Source organism: Schistocerca nitens, chromosome 3 (genome assembly GCF_023898315.1).
Source record: "Schistocerca nitens isolate TAMUIC-IGC-003100 chromosome 3, iqSchNite1.1, whole genome shotgun sequence".
In the NCBI taxonomy this organism is placed as follows: domain Eukaryota; kingdom Metazoa; phylum Arthropoda; class Insecta; order Orthoptera; family Acrididae; genus Schistocerca; species Schistocerca nitens.
The window spans coordinates 895,734,197-895,748,386 of NC_064616.1; positions in this window are offsets into that span (position 1 = coordinate 895,734,197).

Below are 14,190 nucleotides of genomic sequence, written 5' to 3' on the forward strand. Positions count from 1 at the left end.
TTTCCACCAAGATGTGACTTCAGGTAACGGAAGACATGGAAGTCGGTGGGCGCAAGGTAGGGGCTGTATGGCGGATGGTTCAATACGCCCCAGTTTAATTGTTTGAGTAGTGCTTTGGTGACGAACGCTATTTTACTTAAACCTGGAGTTATGGTCGGGGGTGCGGATTCGTATGACAGCGGGAGCACTCCCGTGGTTGTCCTACACACCCTGACTGCGAAAATGTACATCAGTCTGGGGATTCGACATGTTATGCTGCCATTCATGAATAACATCCGCGGAGGGTGTTTCTCAACACATACCGTTCTTGTAGCCCAACACGCTCTACAGAGTGTCGAAATGTCCCTTGGCCTGCTCAGTCGCTGCAACAGGCGCGGAACTCCATCCCAAAAACTGACAACCGGTACTTGTACAACACAATGCAAGCACATTTGAATGACTGCATTCAACATTCTGGTGCATAAACCGGGTACTAATCTGCCAGCATTTCACATTTGCTATGGCTTACCTCTCACTTACGTTAACCTGTGATACTACAATGCCAATCACTTAAATATGTAACCTAAGCAAATGTACTCCAGAAATTTCAGTACTCTACATTATTTTTATTTTTCTGGTGTTGTGATTTTTTCCGTCAGAGTATTAATAAAAATATACATGTCTCTAAAATCATTAATACACTTCGTAAGTTCTTTCACTGTGAGAATTAATAAACTACTCGAACGACTTAAATTGGGACCGAGCGAGGTGGCGCAGTGGTTAGACACTGGACTCGCATTCGGGAGGACGACGGTTCAATCCCGCGTCCGGCCATCCTGATTTAGGTTTTCCGTGATTTCCCTAAATCGCTCCAGGCAAATGCCGGGATGGTTCCTTTCGAAGGGCACGGCCGACTTCCTTCCCCGTCCTTCCCTAATCCGATGAGACCGATGACCTCGCTGTCTGGTCTCCTTCCCCAAAACCAACCAACCAACTTAAATTGGGGTGGCCATGAAAATGTTCTACTAAACCAGACGCAGTAAAGATATCTACATCAATGAAACATAAGGATGGAAGCACTGTTACTTTCCTGCAAAGAATAATTGAGTAGGGATTTCAACTGTAATTGTCTGCAAATATGAGACATGTCGACATCAAAGGCAGCATAACAGTTCGAATCGCAAGACTGATGTCTTATGAAAGAAAAATGAGTGCAGAACATCTGGAATGGTTTTCTGATCTCGCATTTTAAGTGGACTTCTTTGCACACTGCCCACGGTAAGACACTGCAAAGTGAGAAACAATTGATTTCTGATTTGATGGGATACATTTAAAAAGAAAATCACATTGTGGAAGAGACGAATTCTGGCAAAGTACACCGTCCATTCCCCTAAGCTCTCTGGCGTTAAAGAAAATGTAAGGTCTGAAGAAGTCATTGTGACTTTGAAAGAATTACAAGGATAGTTTCCTAAACGTTTTGGGGACGCTGCCAATCTTATATCCGTTTTAGAGCTGTTTTCGATACCGTTTGCCGTTTCAGTTGAAAGTGTTCTTGTGCTTGTGCAGATGTAACAGTGTGACCTGCGAGGTATGTTCCATTTTAATGACAAACCCTTCTTCGCTAAAACTATCCAAGATTTCTACGTTGCTTTCCTCAGGTAGAGCTGCTATGTCTTCGTAATAAGGTTGCAAGAGTGCTAAAATACTTCGACCGATATATTCGTGTGAAAGACCTCTTTCCCATTATGAAACTAAATAAGTCACGATGACGTGAGAACCTGAGTACGAGAAACCTGTGAAGTCGTCTGCGTCACTCCGTATGGTGACGCCTTTCGGTACCTTTCATTTGTAAGTTCAACTTATTCAAGTGTCGAAAATATCCACGATGTAAGCCGAATGCGTCCGAGATGTCAGATCAGAAAATTGCTCTACTAAATCTTTCTTTTTGTCTCACCTATAAATAACTCAACTCTCCTCTGAATTCGTATAGTTTTCCCAGCATATTACGTATCTATCGACAGCCAACGAACGCCTGTGTGAAAGAGAAGGTTGGCGTTCATTTCAGTGGGCAGGTTTTTTCTTTTCTTTCTTTGTCAAAAAAATGCGTGTATTTAAGGTGCTGCTTTTGATAACATATACCACATTTACGGCCGATTGCTTTTTATTATAAGGCATTCAGGAAGAGTTTTTAAATGCCAAAGAATGTTTCTGTTTTAATAACGTCGCTAGACCGGAACGTGATCCTAACACAGCTTGAGCGTCATCTGCACAGAAACCGAAGAGCTTTTCCCACATAATGTTATGTTTATGAAAAGATACCGTTACTGTTTTCATGATGTCCACACCTTCTGATGTCGTTTTCAAATTCTATTAAATAATAATCCTTCTTTGTTTATGTTATCGTCGTCTAAAAGCCGGACCAACTCGAGTAACTGACAACAATTACAAATGCCAATCGATTCATTATACTATAAAGCGAAGCATGCCGATTTTTTAATTCTTGAAATAAGTTGGTCCTCAGTATCGTTTGACTTTAGTACAGTTCACGCTGTTACCGTGTTGTTGGATAGAGGTAATTCTTACAATTTTTTATTTCCGACCATAAAACGTATTCGACAGCTTCGATCACTCATAGTTTCACGAGTATTGTATAAGACTTTTCTGATTGTGATATCGATTTCGATATGTTAAACAAGGCTACTAATGTTTTCTCCGATGACGCAAATCTGGTACTGCTGGACCCGAGTTCCATTTTCTTCATATTTCCTAATTTTCCTTCAGGGAATTCTGGTGGTGATTACATGATCGGTTGCGATTATAACGCAATGTGGTTTAATTCTCCATTACTTTCTGTCGAAGTAAATCCGAATTTAGTGTATAAGGGGCGTCAAATGTAAACGATACAAATGGATATACAGTAAGTAAACTGTTTATTATTTCAAAAGTAATCGCCATAACTTTTAATACATGCATCCCACAGTGAGACAAGACTGTGAACGCCTTCATAAAAAAAATGTTTGTAAATGCCTACGGAACGATGATTGTACCCAAGCGTTCACCTCATCAACCGAATCACGTGGAGGCCACGAATGTCTTTCTTCAGGGCGCACAAGTGGGCGCGCCCACATGTTGCCAAGGTTGTTCCGACTGGGTTGTAAAAGTCTCACTGGGAAGCCGTTATACATTCTCAATATGGTCACGATCTCTCCCCATGTGATTTCCACATATTTGGAGACCTAAAGAAATACATTCGTAGTCGTCGATTTGCTTCGGATGAAGAGGTGCACACCCGGGTACAATCATGGTTTCATAGTCAACCGTCAGTATTTTTTCCAAAAAGGCGTTGACCGTCTTGTCTCACAATGGGATAAATGTATCAACTGTTATGGTGATAACGTTTGAAAAAAAAAAAAAATATATATATATATATATATATATATATATATATATATATATATATATATATATATATATATATATATAATGGTGATAACGTTTGAAACAATATATATATACTTATGTGAATATTAAAACAACAGACACCATTGATGACCACAGCTGTCTAGAACGAAATTAGAATGATATTAATACCTTCAGCTGCTAACGGGCGTTGATATATATATCAACGGGGACAGGTGAAAATATGTGCCCCCATCGGGACTCGAACGCGGGATCCTCTGTTTCCATGGAAGACGCTCTATCCATCTGAGCCACCGAGGGCACAGAAAATAGCGCGACTGCAGGGACATGTCCGAAAGAACAGACATCATATTCATATAAGTATATAGTTCTGGCAACACCGCCCATGACCTTCTTCTTCTGTGCGGATGCACACATATTCTCCGAACTCTTACGGGACTTGGTAAGAATGTCTTCCACGAGTAATGAGTGTGTTGGGGTGGGACACTACGAATGTGGTGTGTGGACATACAAGGTGAGAATGTGGGTCTCGCGGGAGGCGTGCGCGAGATAGTCCCTGCAGTCACGTTAAAGTTTGTGCACTCGGTGGCTCACATGGATAGAGCGCCTGCTATATAAGCAGGAGATTCCAGGTTCGAGTCCCGGTCGGGGCACACATTTTCACATGTCCCCGTTGATATATATCAACGCCCGCTAGCAGCTGAAGGTATTCATATCATTATAATTTGAAATAATATATAGTTTACTTACTCTTTTCCATCTCTTTCGTTTCAGTTGATTGCCGCTAATAATTATTGTCGTATTTTCTTTCAGTGCCTATTTTCTCGCTTCTGGCAGTTCCAGTGAAATCTTCGAGTTATGCTGTGGCGTCGATCACTTGCCCTGCCCCTACCACCCACGCCAATTTAAAACTTGTAAAAGTTCGAAATTTTAAATCTTTCGCGGGACATATTTTATCTCTTACCGACCACTGCTGATCCGCGGAACATTTTTTGGGGACGAATGCTTTAACTACTCTCTTTTATTGATTACGTGGAGCACTTCATATCAAAGACTTGGAAAAATTATTGTTCCACGAAAGTTAATAAAGACTTTTAACACAGAGATGATTCTGTAGTTCATTAGAAATTGGATAATCGGAGACGTTGCATCACTAGGAATAGGAAACTGTCTATATAAGTGATTAAGGACAGATTAGGTTCTTGACACAAGGTTGAAGCCGGCCGCGGTGGCCGAGCGGTTCTAGGCCCTTTAGTCCGGAACCGCAGGTTCGAATCGTGCCTCGGGCATGGATGTGAGTGATGTCCTTAGGTTAGTTAGGTTGAAGTAGTTCTAAGTTTTAGGGGACTGATGACCTCAGATTTTAAGTCCCATAGTCCTCAGAGCCAGTTGAACCACAAGGTTGAGATGAAAGCAACTATTTTTTGTAAATAAGCTACTTTCTGGTCCATGCAGATAAATACAATATTAAACTTCACTTCCAGTAAAGGTGGTTGCAGTGCCGATCTTCTGTGGTACAAGTATGACGTCTCACACATGGTCATGACACTTGATGTGAAATTTCTCTATAAATTATCATCTAGGCGCCAAAACTTTATGATTTAGAGCTAAACAATAAATACCATGATCTAATTAACCAATATACAGCCACATCCGAGGAATAATTAATTCAATATTGTTGCTATACTTGCCACCTTTAGCACTTATTATGTTCCGCGTTCGCAAGCTAACCACCGACTATCTTCTCTCACAAAGACTTCCTACAGTACTTCGCGCCAAACCACCTTTTTATCTTCGCACCTACTGAGTTTCGTTGCAGAGGGATTCCCACCATGTTATACATTATATGTATTCGCATTTGCGAATATAGACAACCATCAGTTGTGTTACGGGATGAGGACATTGAAAATTTGTGCCGGACTCAGAATCGAACTCGGATTTCTCGCTTATCGCGACTGTCGCCTAACCATAAGGCTCTCAGAGCACGCTTCACAGTCAGACCCAAATTTCCATAAGTCGTCCACCATGTGACTACAACCTGCACTTGCAGAGCCATTATTCATATTCCCGTACAGGAGTGACGTTTTAATTGGAAGTCGCTCGCCAGGTGTCGGTTGATAAATACGATATTGCAGTAACAGTATTGTTCATAAGTGTATTGCATCTCCGAAGGAACATCGCATCATACTTACGAACAATACAGTCATTGCAATATTGTATCGTAAAATTTCAACCGACTCTAAGCCCTATGGGAATTAACATCTGAGGTCATCAGTCCCCTAGACTTAGAATTACTTAAATCTAACTAACCTAAGGACATCACACACATCCATGCCCGAGGCAATATTCGAACCTCCGACCGTAGCAGCAGCGTGGTACCGGGCTGAAGCGCCTAGAACCGCTCGGCCACAGCGGCCGGCTCCGTATCGTATCTCTCCAGGTTTTACATCTATATAAACGACGGTCATCAGTCTCTAAGCTTACACACTACTTAACCTAAATTACCCTAAGGGCAAACACACACCCATGCCCGAGGGAGAACTCGAACCTCCGCCGGGACCAGCCGCACAGTCCATGACTGCAGCGCCTAAGACCGCTCGGCTAATCCCGCGCGGCCACGACTGCAAGAAAGGATATTGCGGAAGTATGACTTTGCTACAGCCTATGGGATGTTTCGAGAATGAAATTTTCACTCTGCAGCGGAGTGGTAGTTAAAACTGTGTGCCGGACGGAGACTCGAACTCGGGACTTTTGCCTTTCGCGGGCAAGTGCTCTACCAACTGAGCTACCCAATCACGACTCACGCCCCGTCCTCACAGTTTTACTTCTGCCAGTACCTGATCTCCTACCTTCCAAACTTTACACAATTTCTCCTGCGAACCATGCAGGACTAGCACTCCTGAAAGAAAGGATATTGCGGAGACATGGCTTAGCCACAGCCTAGGGGATGTTTCCAGAATGAGATTTTCACTCTGCAGCGGAGTGTGTGCTGATATGAAACTTCCTGGCAGATTAAAACTGTGTGCCGGAACGAGACTTCTGTAAAGTTTGGAAGGTAGGAGACGAGGTACTGGCGGATGTAAAACAGTGAGGACGGAGCGTGAGTCGTGCTTGGTTAGTTCAGTTGGTAGAGCACTTGCCCGCGAAAGGCAAAGATCCCGAGTTCGAGTCTCGAATCTACGAGTTTGGATTAATGGATCTGTGCTATAATTATAGCATGAACTACTTCCGTAGAAGACTATTTTACTAACAGTCCAGTGCTTCGATGCGTATAATTCCGATCAAACATTAGACACACGTTAGTTAGGTTTTTTTAATGTTCTTTCGAACTCTAGGTAACTTCTAAGATGACCACTCGAACATGACGTCTCTCTTCCCCAAGATATATGCACAGCATCTCTCACAAATGTACGGTGGCTACAAATTTCTCTCCTCAGTAGAGTTTTTAGCGAAAAAAGCGTAGTGAGATTTGAGTTTACGTAATGCTGACGTGCTGATTGAAATTAGTGATGCCAACTCCAGCATTACCTCAATGTTTTCTTGGGATAAATTATCCTACTTAGTAAAGTGTGTGTTACAGCAACGAACTATAAGAGGAACCCATTATATGCAACGATTATGAGCATTTTGTTTTTCAAAAGATTTGTCGCATTTACCGTCTTAGAAGAGAAAAATAGAAAGATGTAGTAACAAATTTTACAGCATCTTTCTCTGTTAGAAGCATCTGACACTGAACTTGGATCAGATATTACCTGATTTGCGAGTCGTTATCGACGAAAATGTCGGAGACAAGGTGGTGTCGGAGCTCTAACGATATATGAGAGGTAAATTCGTGGTAAAATCTTTACATTCAACATTCAATTATATTACTGTAATCAGCACACGAGGGGAGTGTTTTTGCTACTAATAATGATTTTTATGTTAAGAAAGTTGTACGGGTATATGCAGCAGCTCACAGATGTTTAATAAATGTAGTATTAGAACGTTTTTATTCAAACAGCCTCTGATGCCTGCTCCGCGTCCGACATGTGTACGCTGGAAAATATCGAAAGAGTGTGCTCGATCCCTAAGATCGCATTTTTATCGTATGGCGGGATATGTGTCGTGATTTCTGTAAGTCGTAGGCTCTGTATGTGGGAATAGTGTATTTCCGCTGCACTGTGGCCTTCGTTCAGTCTCTTGAGTGTGATGAGGATGTATACACCTCGAATTATTTCCGCATCCATTTACGAGTCATATACTGATATCGCACATTAATATTCCGTGAGTTACATGTCTGGGAACACTTGCGGGTCTCGATAACATTCGGTGTTCTTGCAGGATTGTATTTATGAGTCTTATAGCATCGCCGAAAAACTAACAATATTGCAGGGTTTATTTTGTTTAGATATCGTAATTATTATTGCGTGTATTCATTTCACCTGTGGGTGCTGCCTGACTGAAACTGGAATTGTCCATTGTCCACGCTGCTTTCAAAAGCGTGATGTTTGGGGGAGGAGGAGGATATTGTGTCTGACTGGTCCGGAGAAAAAGGCGTGGATGTCGAAGAATGTGCTTGTCGCTTTAACTGTTAGCTGCGGTTATCTGCAAAGGAGCCTATAGATTTACTATCGTGAGCGTGGAGGCATCTGCGAGGTATGACTAGTTCGCCTAGGCGGTCCAGAGAGAAAGTATCGAGGGGAGAGGGGAGTGTTTGGTGCTTAAACTGTTAGCAACATTTATCTGCCAAGACGTCGGCGAGTTACGACTGGCATGCCTACGTGGTATGCCATGTCCCTGAATGACTGAGTGCCATTTGTGCTAGCCTCCAGACTTGAAATGATTCACATAGATTGTGCAAATTTTTCTACCACGCTCGAGAGATGGTCTGGCTTTGTGTTGGGAAGACATGAGGAGTTCTCTTGTTCTCGACGTAGTGGCCACGATCGCACGAGGAGTTACATACCTTACCAGCATCTCACTTGACTCGTTCGACATGCCAATGCTGGGAAGGGGGGGGGGCGGGAGGGGGGGAGGGGTACCTCGTTGTCTACGTGTGTAGCAGTCTTTGATATTTCCACCGACCCATCGGGATCTGTTTGCTGTTATTACCGTAGGATGGAGATACTGCGATCGGAAGTGATATAACAGCAATGTCAGCCAACAGGCCGTGAAGTATTACACGCAACTTTATCAGGCATTGTTGGGTAGTGTGTCTGCAATCATCGGCGTTCTCCGCTACAACCCAACACGTTGGAGTCTGAGGAGAGGGCTGTCCTGCAGGTAACATAATTTTCGCTGTGTTTGTTGCATATATTGGACGACTCTGTAGAGGCGCATTTTCAGCAGTGTGTTACAAATACAGTATATTGGTTGGAAGCAGCAGAATTTTACTATGGCGTTAAGCAATGAAGTAATGTTGTGCTGGTTTCTCTACTGCGGTATCGTACTTCTTGTGCACAGAGAAACTTTGGTTAGAAATCAGTAGTGGTTACTAACAAAAACTATGACGTCGCACGTACACACACACACATACACTTACGCTAGTAATGGTTTGGTGGCTAAGAAATGATACGTAACTCGGGCACATAGCACGTTGTGGTTGGCTGACAACATCATGAATTCAACGCGATGGTATAGGAATCACCGCGACGCCGTGGCGCAATACTGACGTTGACACTTTACTCGTGTAATTGGGTGGAATGCGTAAAATTACGCAAAAATTAGAGTACTTACATATCTATCTGGGCATGGTGTCTTCTGGTGCCTCGAAAAATTAATTTGTTACTAACAAATAGCTATCAAGCGACGCAATTTGTTATTAACAAACAGACATGGCCTATAACCTATCCCTATGCTGCCCAACTCCATATTGTCCCAGTTATAAAAGATGGAATGGAGCAGATGGGTTTCCATATCAGCAATATCTGATGAAGCCACATACTGCATTGTGATTGCCTGAGAGCATCATGGCGTCGACGCGACGTCAGTAACAGTGGGTTGGATCTTGCGTTGTTGGACAAAATACTTCAAATTGGAGAAAATACGAAAAATACGTAAAACTGGGAGAGCTTAAGTATCTGCCTATGTGTGGTCTCTGCTGGTAGCACATAACACCTAACTGTTGTTAAAAAATAGAGCTCAAGTGATATAATTTGTTATTAACAAATAGACACATACTAGAACACCTCCCTATATTGTCCAGCTGCAGAGGTACAGCACCCACCAGAGTGTCTCAGTTATAAGAGATAAAGGTGAGGAGGGGGTGTTTGATCCTCATTGGTCCAGAGAGGAATGAAAGGGAGGGGAGGGGAGTGCAGCCATTTTTATTTCTCGTGTAACAATTGCCTGTGTGATTCCTCTGGGTGACCTTGATCAATTCCCAGTGGTTCCACAGGGGTGGGGATGCAAAGAAGCTCAAGTGGGTAACCTGACACTGGATGTGTAACATGACACTGAATGTGATAAGATCGCTATCTGGGCTTCAGTGCTTACTTGTATCCTACTTCTAGAAAAGCGAATTGCAGTGCACTCGTTTGATCGGTTACAGCAAAATGGCACTACCGGTATTACCGAGAACAAACAAAGACCCCACTGTAACATGGCGACGCCACCATACGTCTATAGTATTGTGTAGTTCACTGCCTGGTAAACGTTTTGTCCCAAAAAGAACGACTTTTTGTTGTTCAATACTATTTTACCAGTTGTTCATATGCACGTGTTGTGGACGCATTTCATAGGAAATACTCGGATACCGCAATGCCGAACCAGTGCGAACTGTTCAACAATAACTAGATTAATTCTCCGTTTCCGGAAATGCGCATCAGATGCAGACATGAAAAGAACCACGAGACTGGCCATTCTCACTGACGCCAATCCATCTGAGGCGAAGAATGTGATGCTACGTTCGCCGTCAAAAGGTTTTAGGAGACAATCCCTTCAATCTCAGATTTCGTACGGTAGTACTACGAAAGCGAAACAGAAGTTGAAATTTCGTGTCTCTCTTGTTCGTAGAATGCAGAAATTGAAGGCATCGGGTATAGAAATGGGTCTAGAGTATTTTCGAGGTTTCTGTAATTTGTTAACATAGGTGGAATCGCATAACTGCAGCCTGTTTTCTTCATTGATAAGACATACTGATACCTTAGTGAATACGTGAATACTAGAAACTCAGGAAATTTGTCGACTGTTAATTCACATGTCTTTTATGAGAACACCTTACACTATCAGAAAATTTGAATGTGCAGTATCGCATCGTCGAATAGTGCCAAACTGCAGTAAATGGCCGGCCGTTGTGGCCCAGCGGTTCTAGGCGCTTCAGTCTGGGACCGCGCGACCGCTACGGTCGCAGGTTCGAATCCTGCCTCGGCCATGGATATGTGTGATGTTCTTAGGTTAGTTAGGTTTCAGTAGTTGTAAGTTCTAGAGGACTGATGACCTCAGCTGTTAAGTCCCATAGTGCTAAGAACCATTTTTTCCAGTAAATAGTGTTTTGCACCAAGGCATCATTACGCAGTTTATTTCCTTTCTTGAAGCTAATGTCCCCAACTTTTCTATTACTCTGTATTATTAGTAGTTTTAAATGCACGCCTCTGATTAGCTATTTTACGAACTGAGTAGGTACACTAATAATACGGGTGGAGTAGTTCTGTTGCCTTAGGGCCCGACAAACGTACGGAGAATCCACTCGAAGAGGCGACAGAGTCCCGTATGTGCGTCTGGCCCCACAGAGTATATGTGTGCTAGCTTTCGCCAGCAGTCAGAATTCACTCGTTACTTTCAGTTCCTGCATGAGTATTGCATTTTGGCACATATTAATAACGATTCCAATACTGTGCTCCACACCCATAACACTGTGATACCCACTCAGACTAGCTGCATGAAATAATGATCGATGGATTTACATACTCTGAGGTGACTCACGTCATGGGATACTTCCTAACATTGTGTCGGACGCCCTTTCGCCTGGCGCAGTACAGCAACTACACGTGGCGTGGACTCAAAACGTCGCTGGAAGTACCCTGGAGAAATATTGAGACATGCTGCCTCTATAGACGTCCATAATTGTGAAGGTGTTGCCGGTGCAGGATGTTGTGCAGGCACCAACCTCTCGATTATGTCCCATAGATGTTTGGTGGGATTCATGTCGGGCAATGTGGGGGATTCATGTCGGGCAATGTGGGTGGCCATATCATTCGCTAAGATTGTCCAGAATGTTCTTCAAACCGGTGACATAACATCGTTGTTTGAGAACTTGAAGTCCTTTAATGGGTGCAACTGGTCTGCGTGTAGCAGTACATAACAATTTCCAACAACGAACCCAATCCACTCCATGTAAACACAGCCCAAACCACTATGGAGCGAGCCACCACCAGCTTGCACAGTGCGTTGTTGACAATTTGGATCCAAGGCTTCGTGGGGTGCGTCACACCTATTACCAACAGAAATCGGGACTCATCTGACCAGTCCACAGTTTTCCAGTCGTCTGGGGTCTAACAGATATGGTCACGAGCCCAGGAGAAGCGCTTCAGGCAATCTGGTGCTGTTAGCAGAGGTACTCTCGTCGGTCATCTTCCGCCATAGCCCATTAACGTCAAATTTCACCGCACTATCCTAACTTATACCTTCATTGTATGTCCCGCATTGATTTCTGCGGTTAATTCACGCAGTGTTGCTTGTCTTTTCGCACTGTCAACCACAGAAACGCCTCTGCTCTTGGTCGGTAAGTGAAGGTTGTCGGCCACTGTGTTGTTCGTGGTGAGAGGTAATGCCTGAAATTTGATATTCTCGGCACAAGGAACACTATAGATTTAGGAATACTGAATTCTCTAATTACGAGGGCTATTCGGAAAGTACTTTGATCGGTCGGGATATGGAACTCACTGTGAAAATCAAAAATATTTTATTTGCAATATTTATCTGCACCTTAACAGTTGTTTCTCTACATAATAGCCGCTCAGACTTCGGCATTTATCGTAGCGTTTTACCAATTTCCCATACCCTCGTCGTAGAAGATAGCCGCCTGTGCTTTCCGACAATTCTCTACGCTGATCTACAGCTCATTGTCCGGGCCAAAATGTTGTCTTCATATCTAGCGGTTCATGTGAGCTGAGATGAAACTCGGGACGAGCCAACTACGAGATGTATTATGGGTGATCAAACACTTCCCATCGAAAACGTTGCAGGAGCATCTTCATTGCCCCTGCGAGTGCGGCCGAGAATTGTCATGAAGAACGAAACGCATTACAGTTATGTTACCTGGGCTGCAGGGTGACATCTCACACCAGGCACCCTCATACCTGGTGGGAGACAATATTTTCTAGGTAGCCTTACCTGTCAAGTGAATTCGCAACTGCAAATAAGGACTACGATTAGCTATAGAATGGAATGACGACAATGAAAATTTGTGCCAGAATGGGACTCGAACCCGGATTTCTCGCCTATCGCGAGCGGTCGTCTTACCATTTTGCTATCAGTGCAAGACTCACAGCCAGACCCAACCTTTCATACATCGTAAACCATACGTCTACGACCTGTACTCCTACATCCATTATGTAGATTCCCGTACAGGTCAGACGTTGTACTTGAAAGCCGCTTGCCTGGTATCGGCAAGTAAATACGATGTTGCAGTGCCTGTGTTATTCTGATTATGATGCAAAGTGCTGCGATCAACGGGCATACTAGAGACACTGCCAAATACATCTGTGCAAAACGTCATCAGATTTTCACAGTGGTTTCCATTTTCCGGCCGATAGAAACTTACACTACTGGCCATTAAAATTGCTACACCACGAAGATGACGTGCACGTGCTACAGACGCGAAATTTAACCGACAGGAAGAATATGCTGTGATATGCAAATGATTAGCTTTTCATAGCATTCACACAAGGTTTCCAACCGATTTCTCATATACAAACACCAGTTGACCGGCACTGCCTGGTGAAACGTTGTTGTGATGCCTCGTCTAAGGAGGAGAAATGCGTACCATCACATTTCCGACTTCGATAAAGGTCGGATTGTAGCCTATCGCGATTGCGGTTTATCGTATCGTGACATTACTGCTCGCGTTGGTCGAGATCCAATGACAGTTAGCAGAATATGGAATCAGTGGGTTCAGGAGGTCAATACAGAACGCCGTGCTGGATCCCAACGGCCTCGTATCACTAGCAGTCGAGATGACAGGCATCTTATCCGCATGGCCGTAACGGATCGTGCAGCCACGTCTCGATCCGTGAGTCAACAGATGGGGACGTTTGCAAGACAACAACCATCTGCACGAACAGTTCGACGACGTTTGCAGCAGCATGGACTATCAGCTCGGAGACCATGGCTGCGGTTACCCTTGACGCTGCATCACAGACAGGAGCGCCAGCGATGGTGTACTCAACGACGAACCTGGGTGCACGAATGGCAAAACGTCATTTTTTCGGATGAATCCAGGTTCTGTTTACAGCATCATGATGGTCGCATCCGTGTTTAGCGACATCGCGGTGAACGCACATTGGAAACGTGTATTCGTCATCGCCATACTAACGTATCACCCGGCGTGATGGTATGGAATGCCATTGGTTACACATCTCGGTCACCTCTTGTTCGTATTGACGGCACTTTGAACATTGGACGTTACATTTCAGATGTGTTACGATCCGTGGCTCTACCCTTCATTCGATCCCTGCGAAACCCTACATTTCAGCAGGATAATGCACGACCACATGTTGCAGGTCCTGTACAGGCCTTTCTGGATACAGAAAATGTTCTACTGCTGCCCTGGCCAGCACATTCTCCAGATCTCTCACCAATTGAAAACGTCTG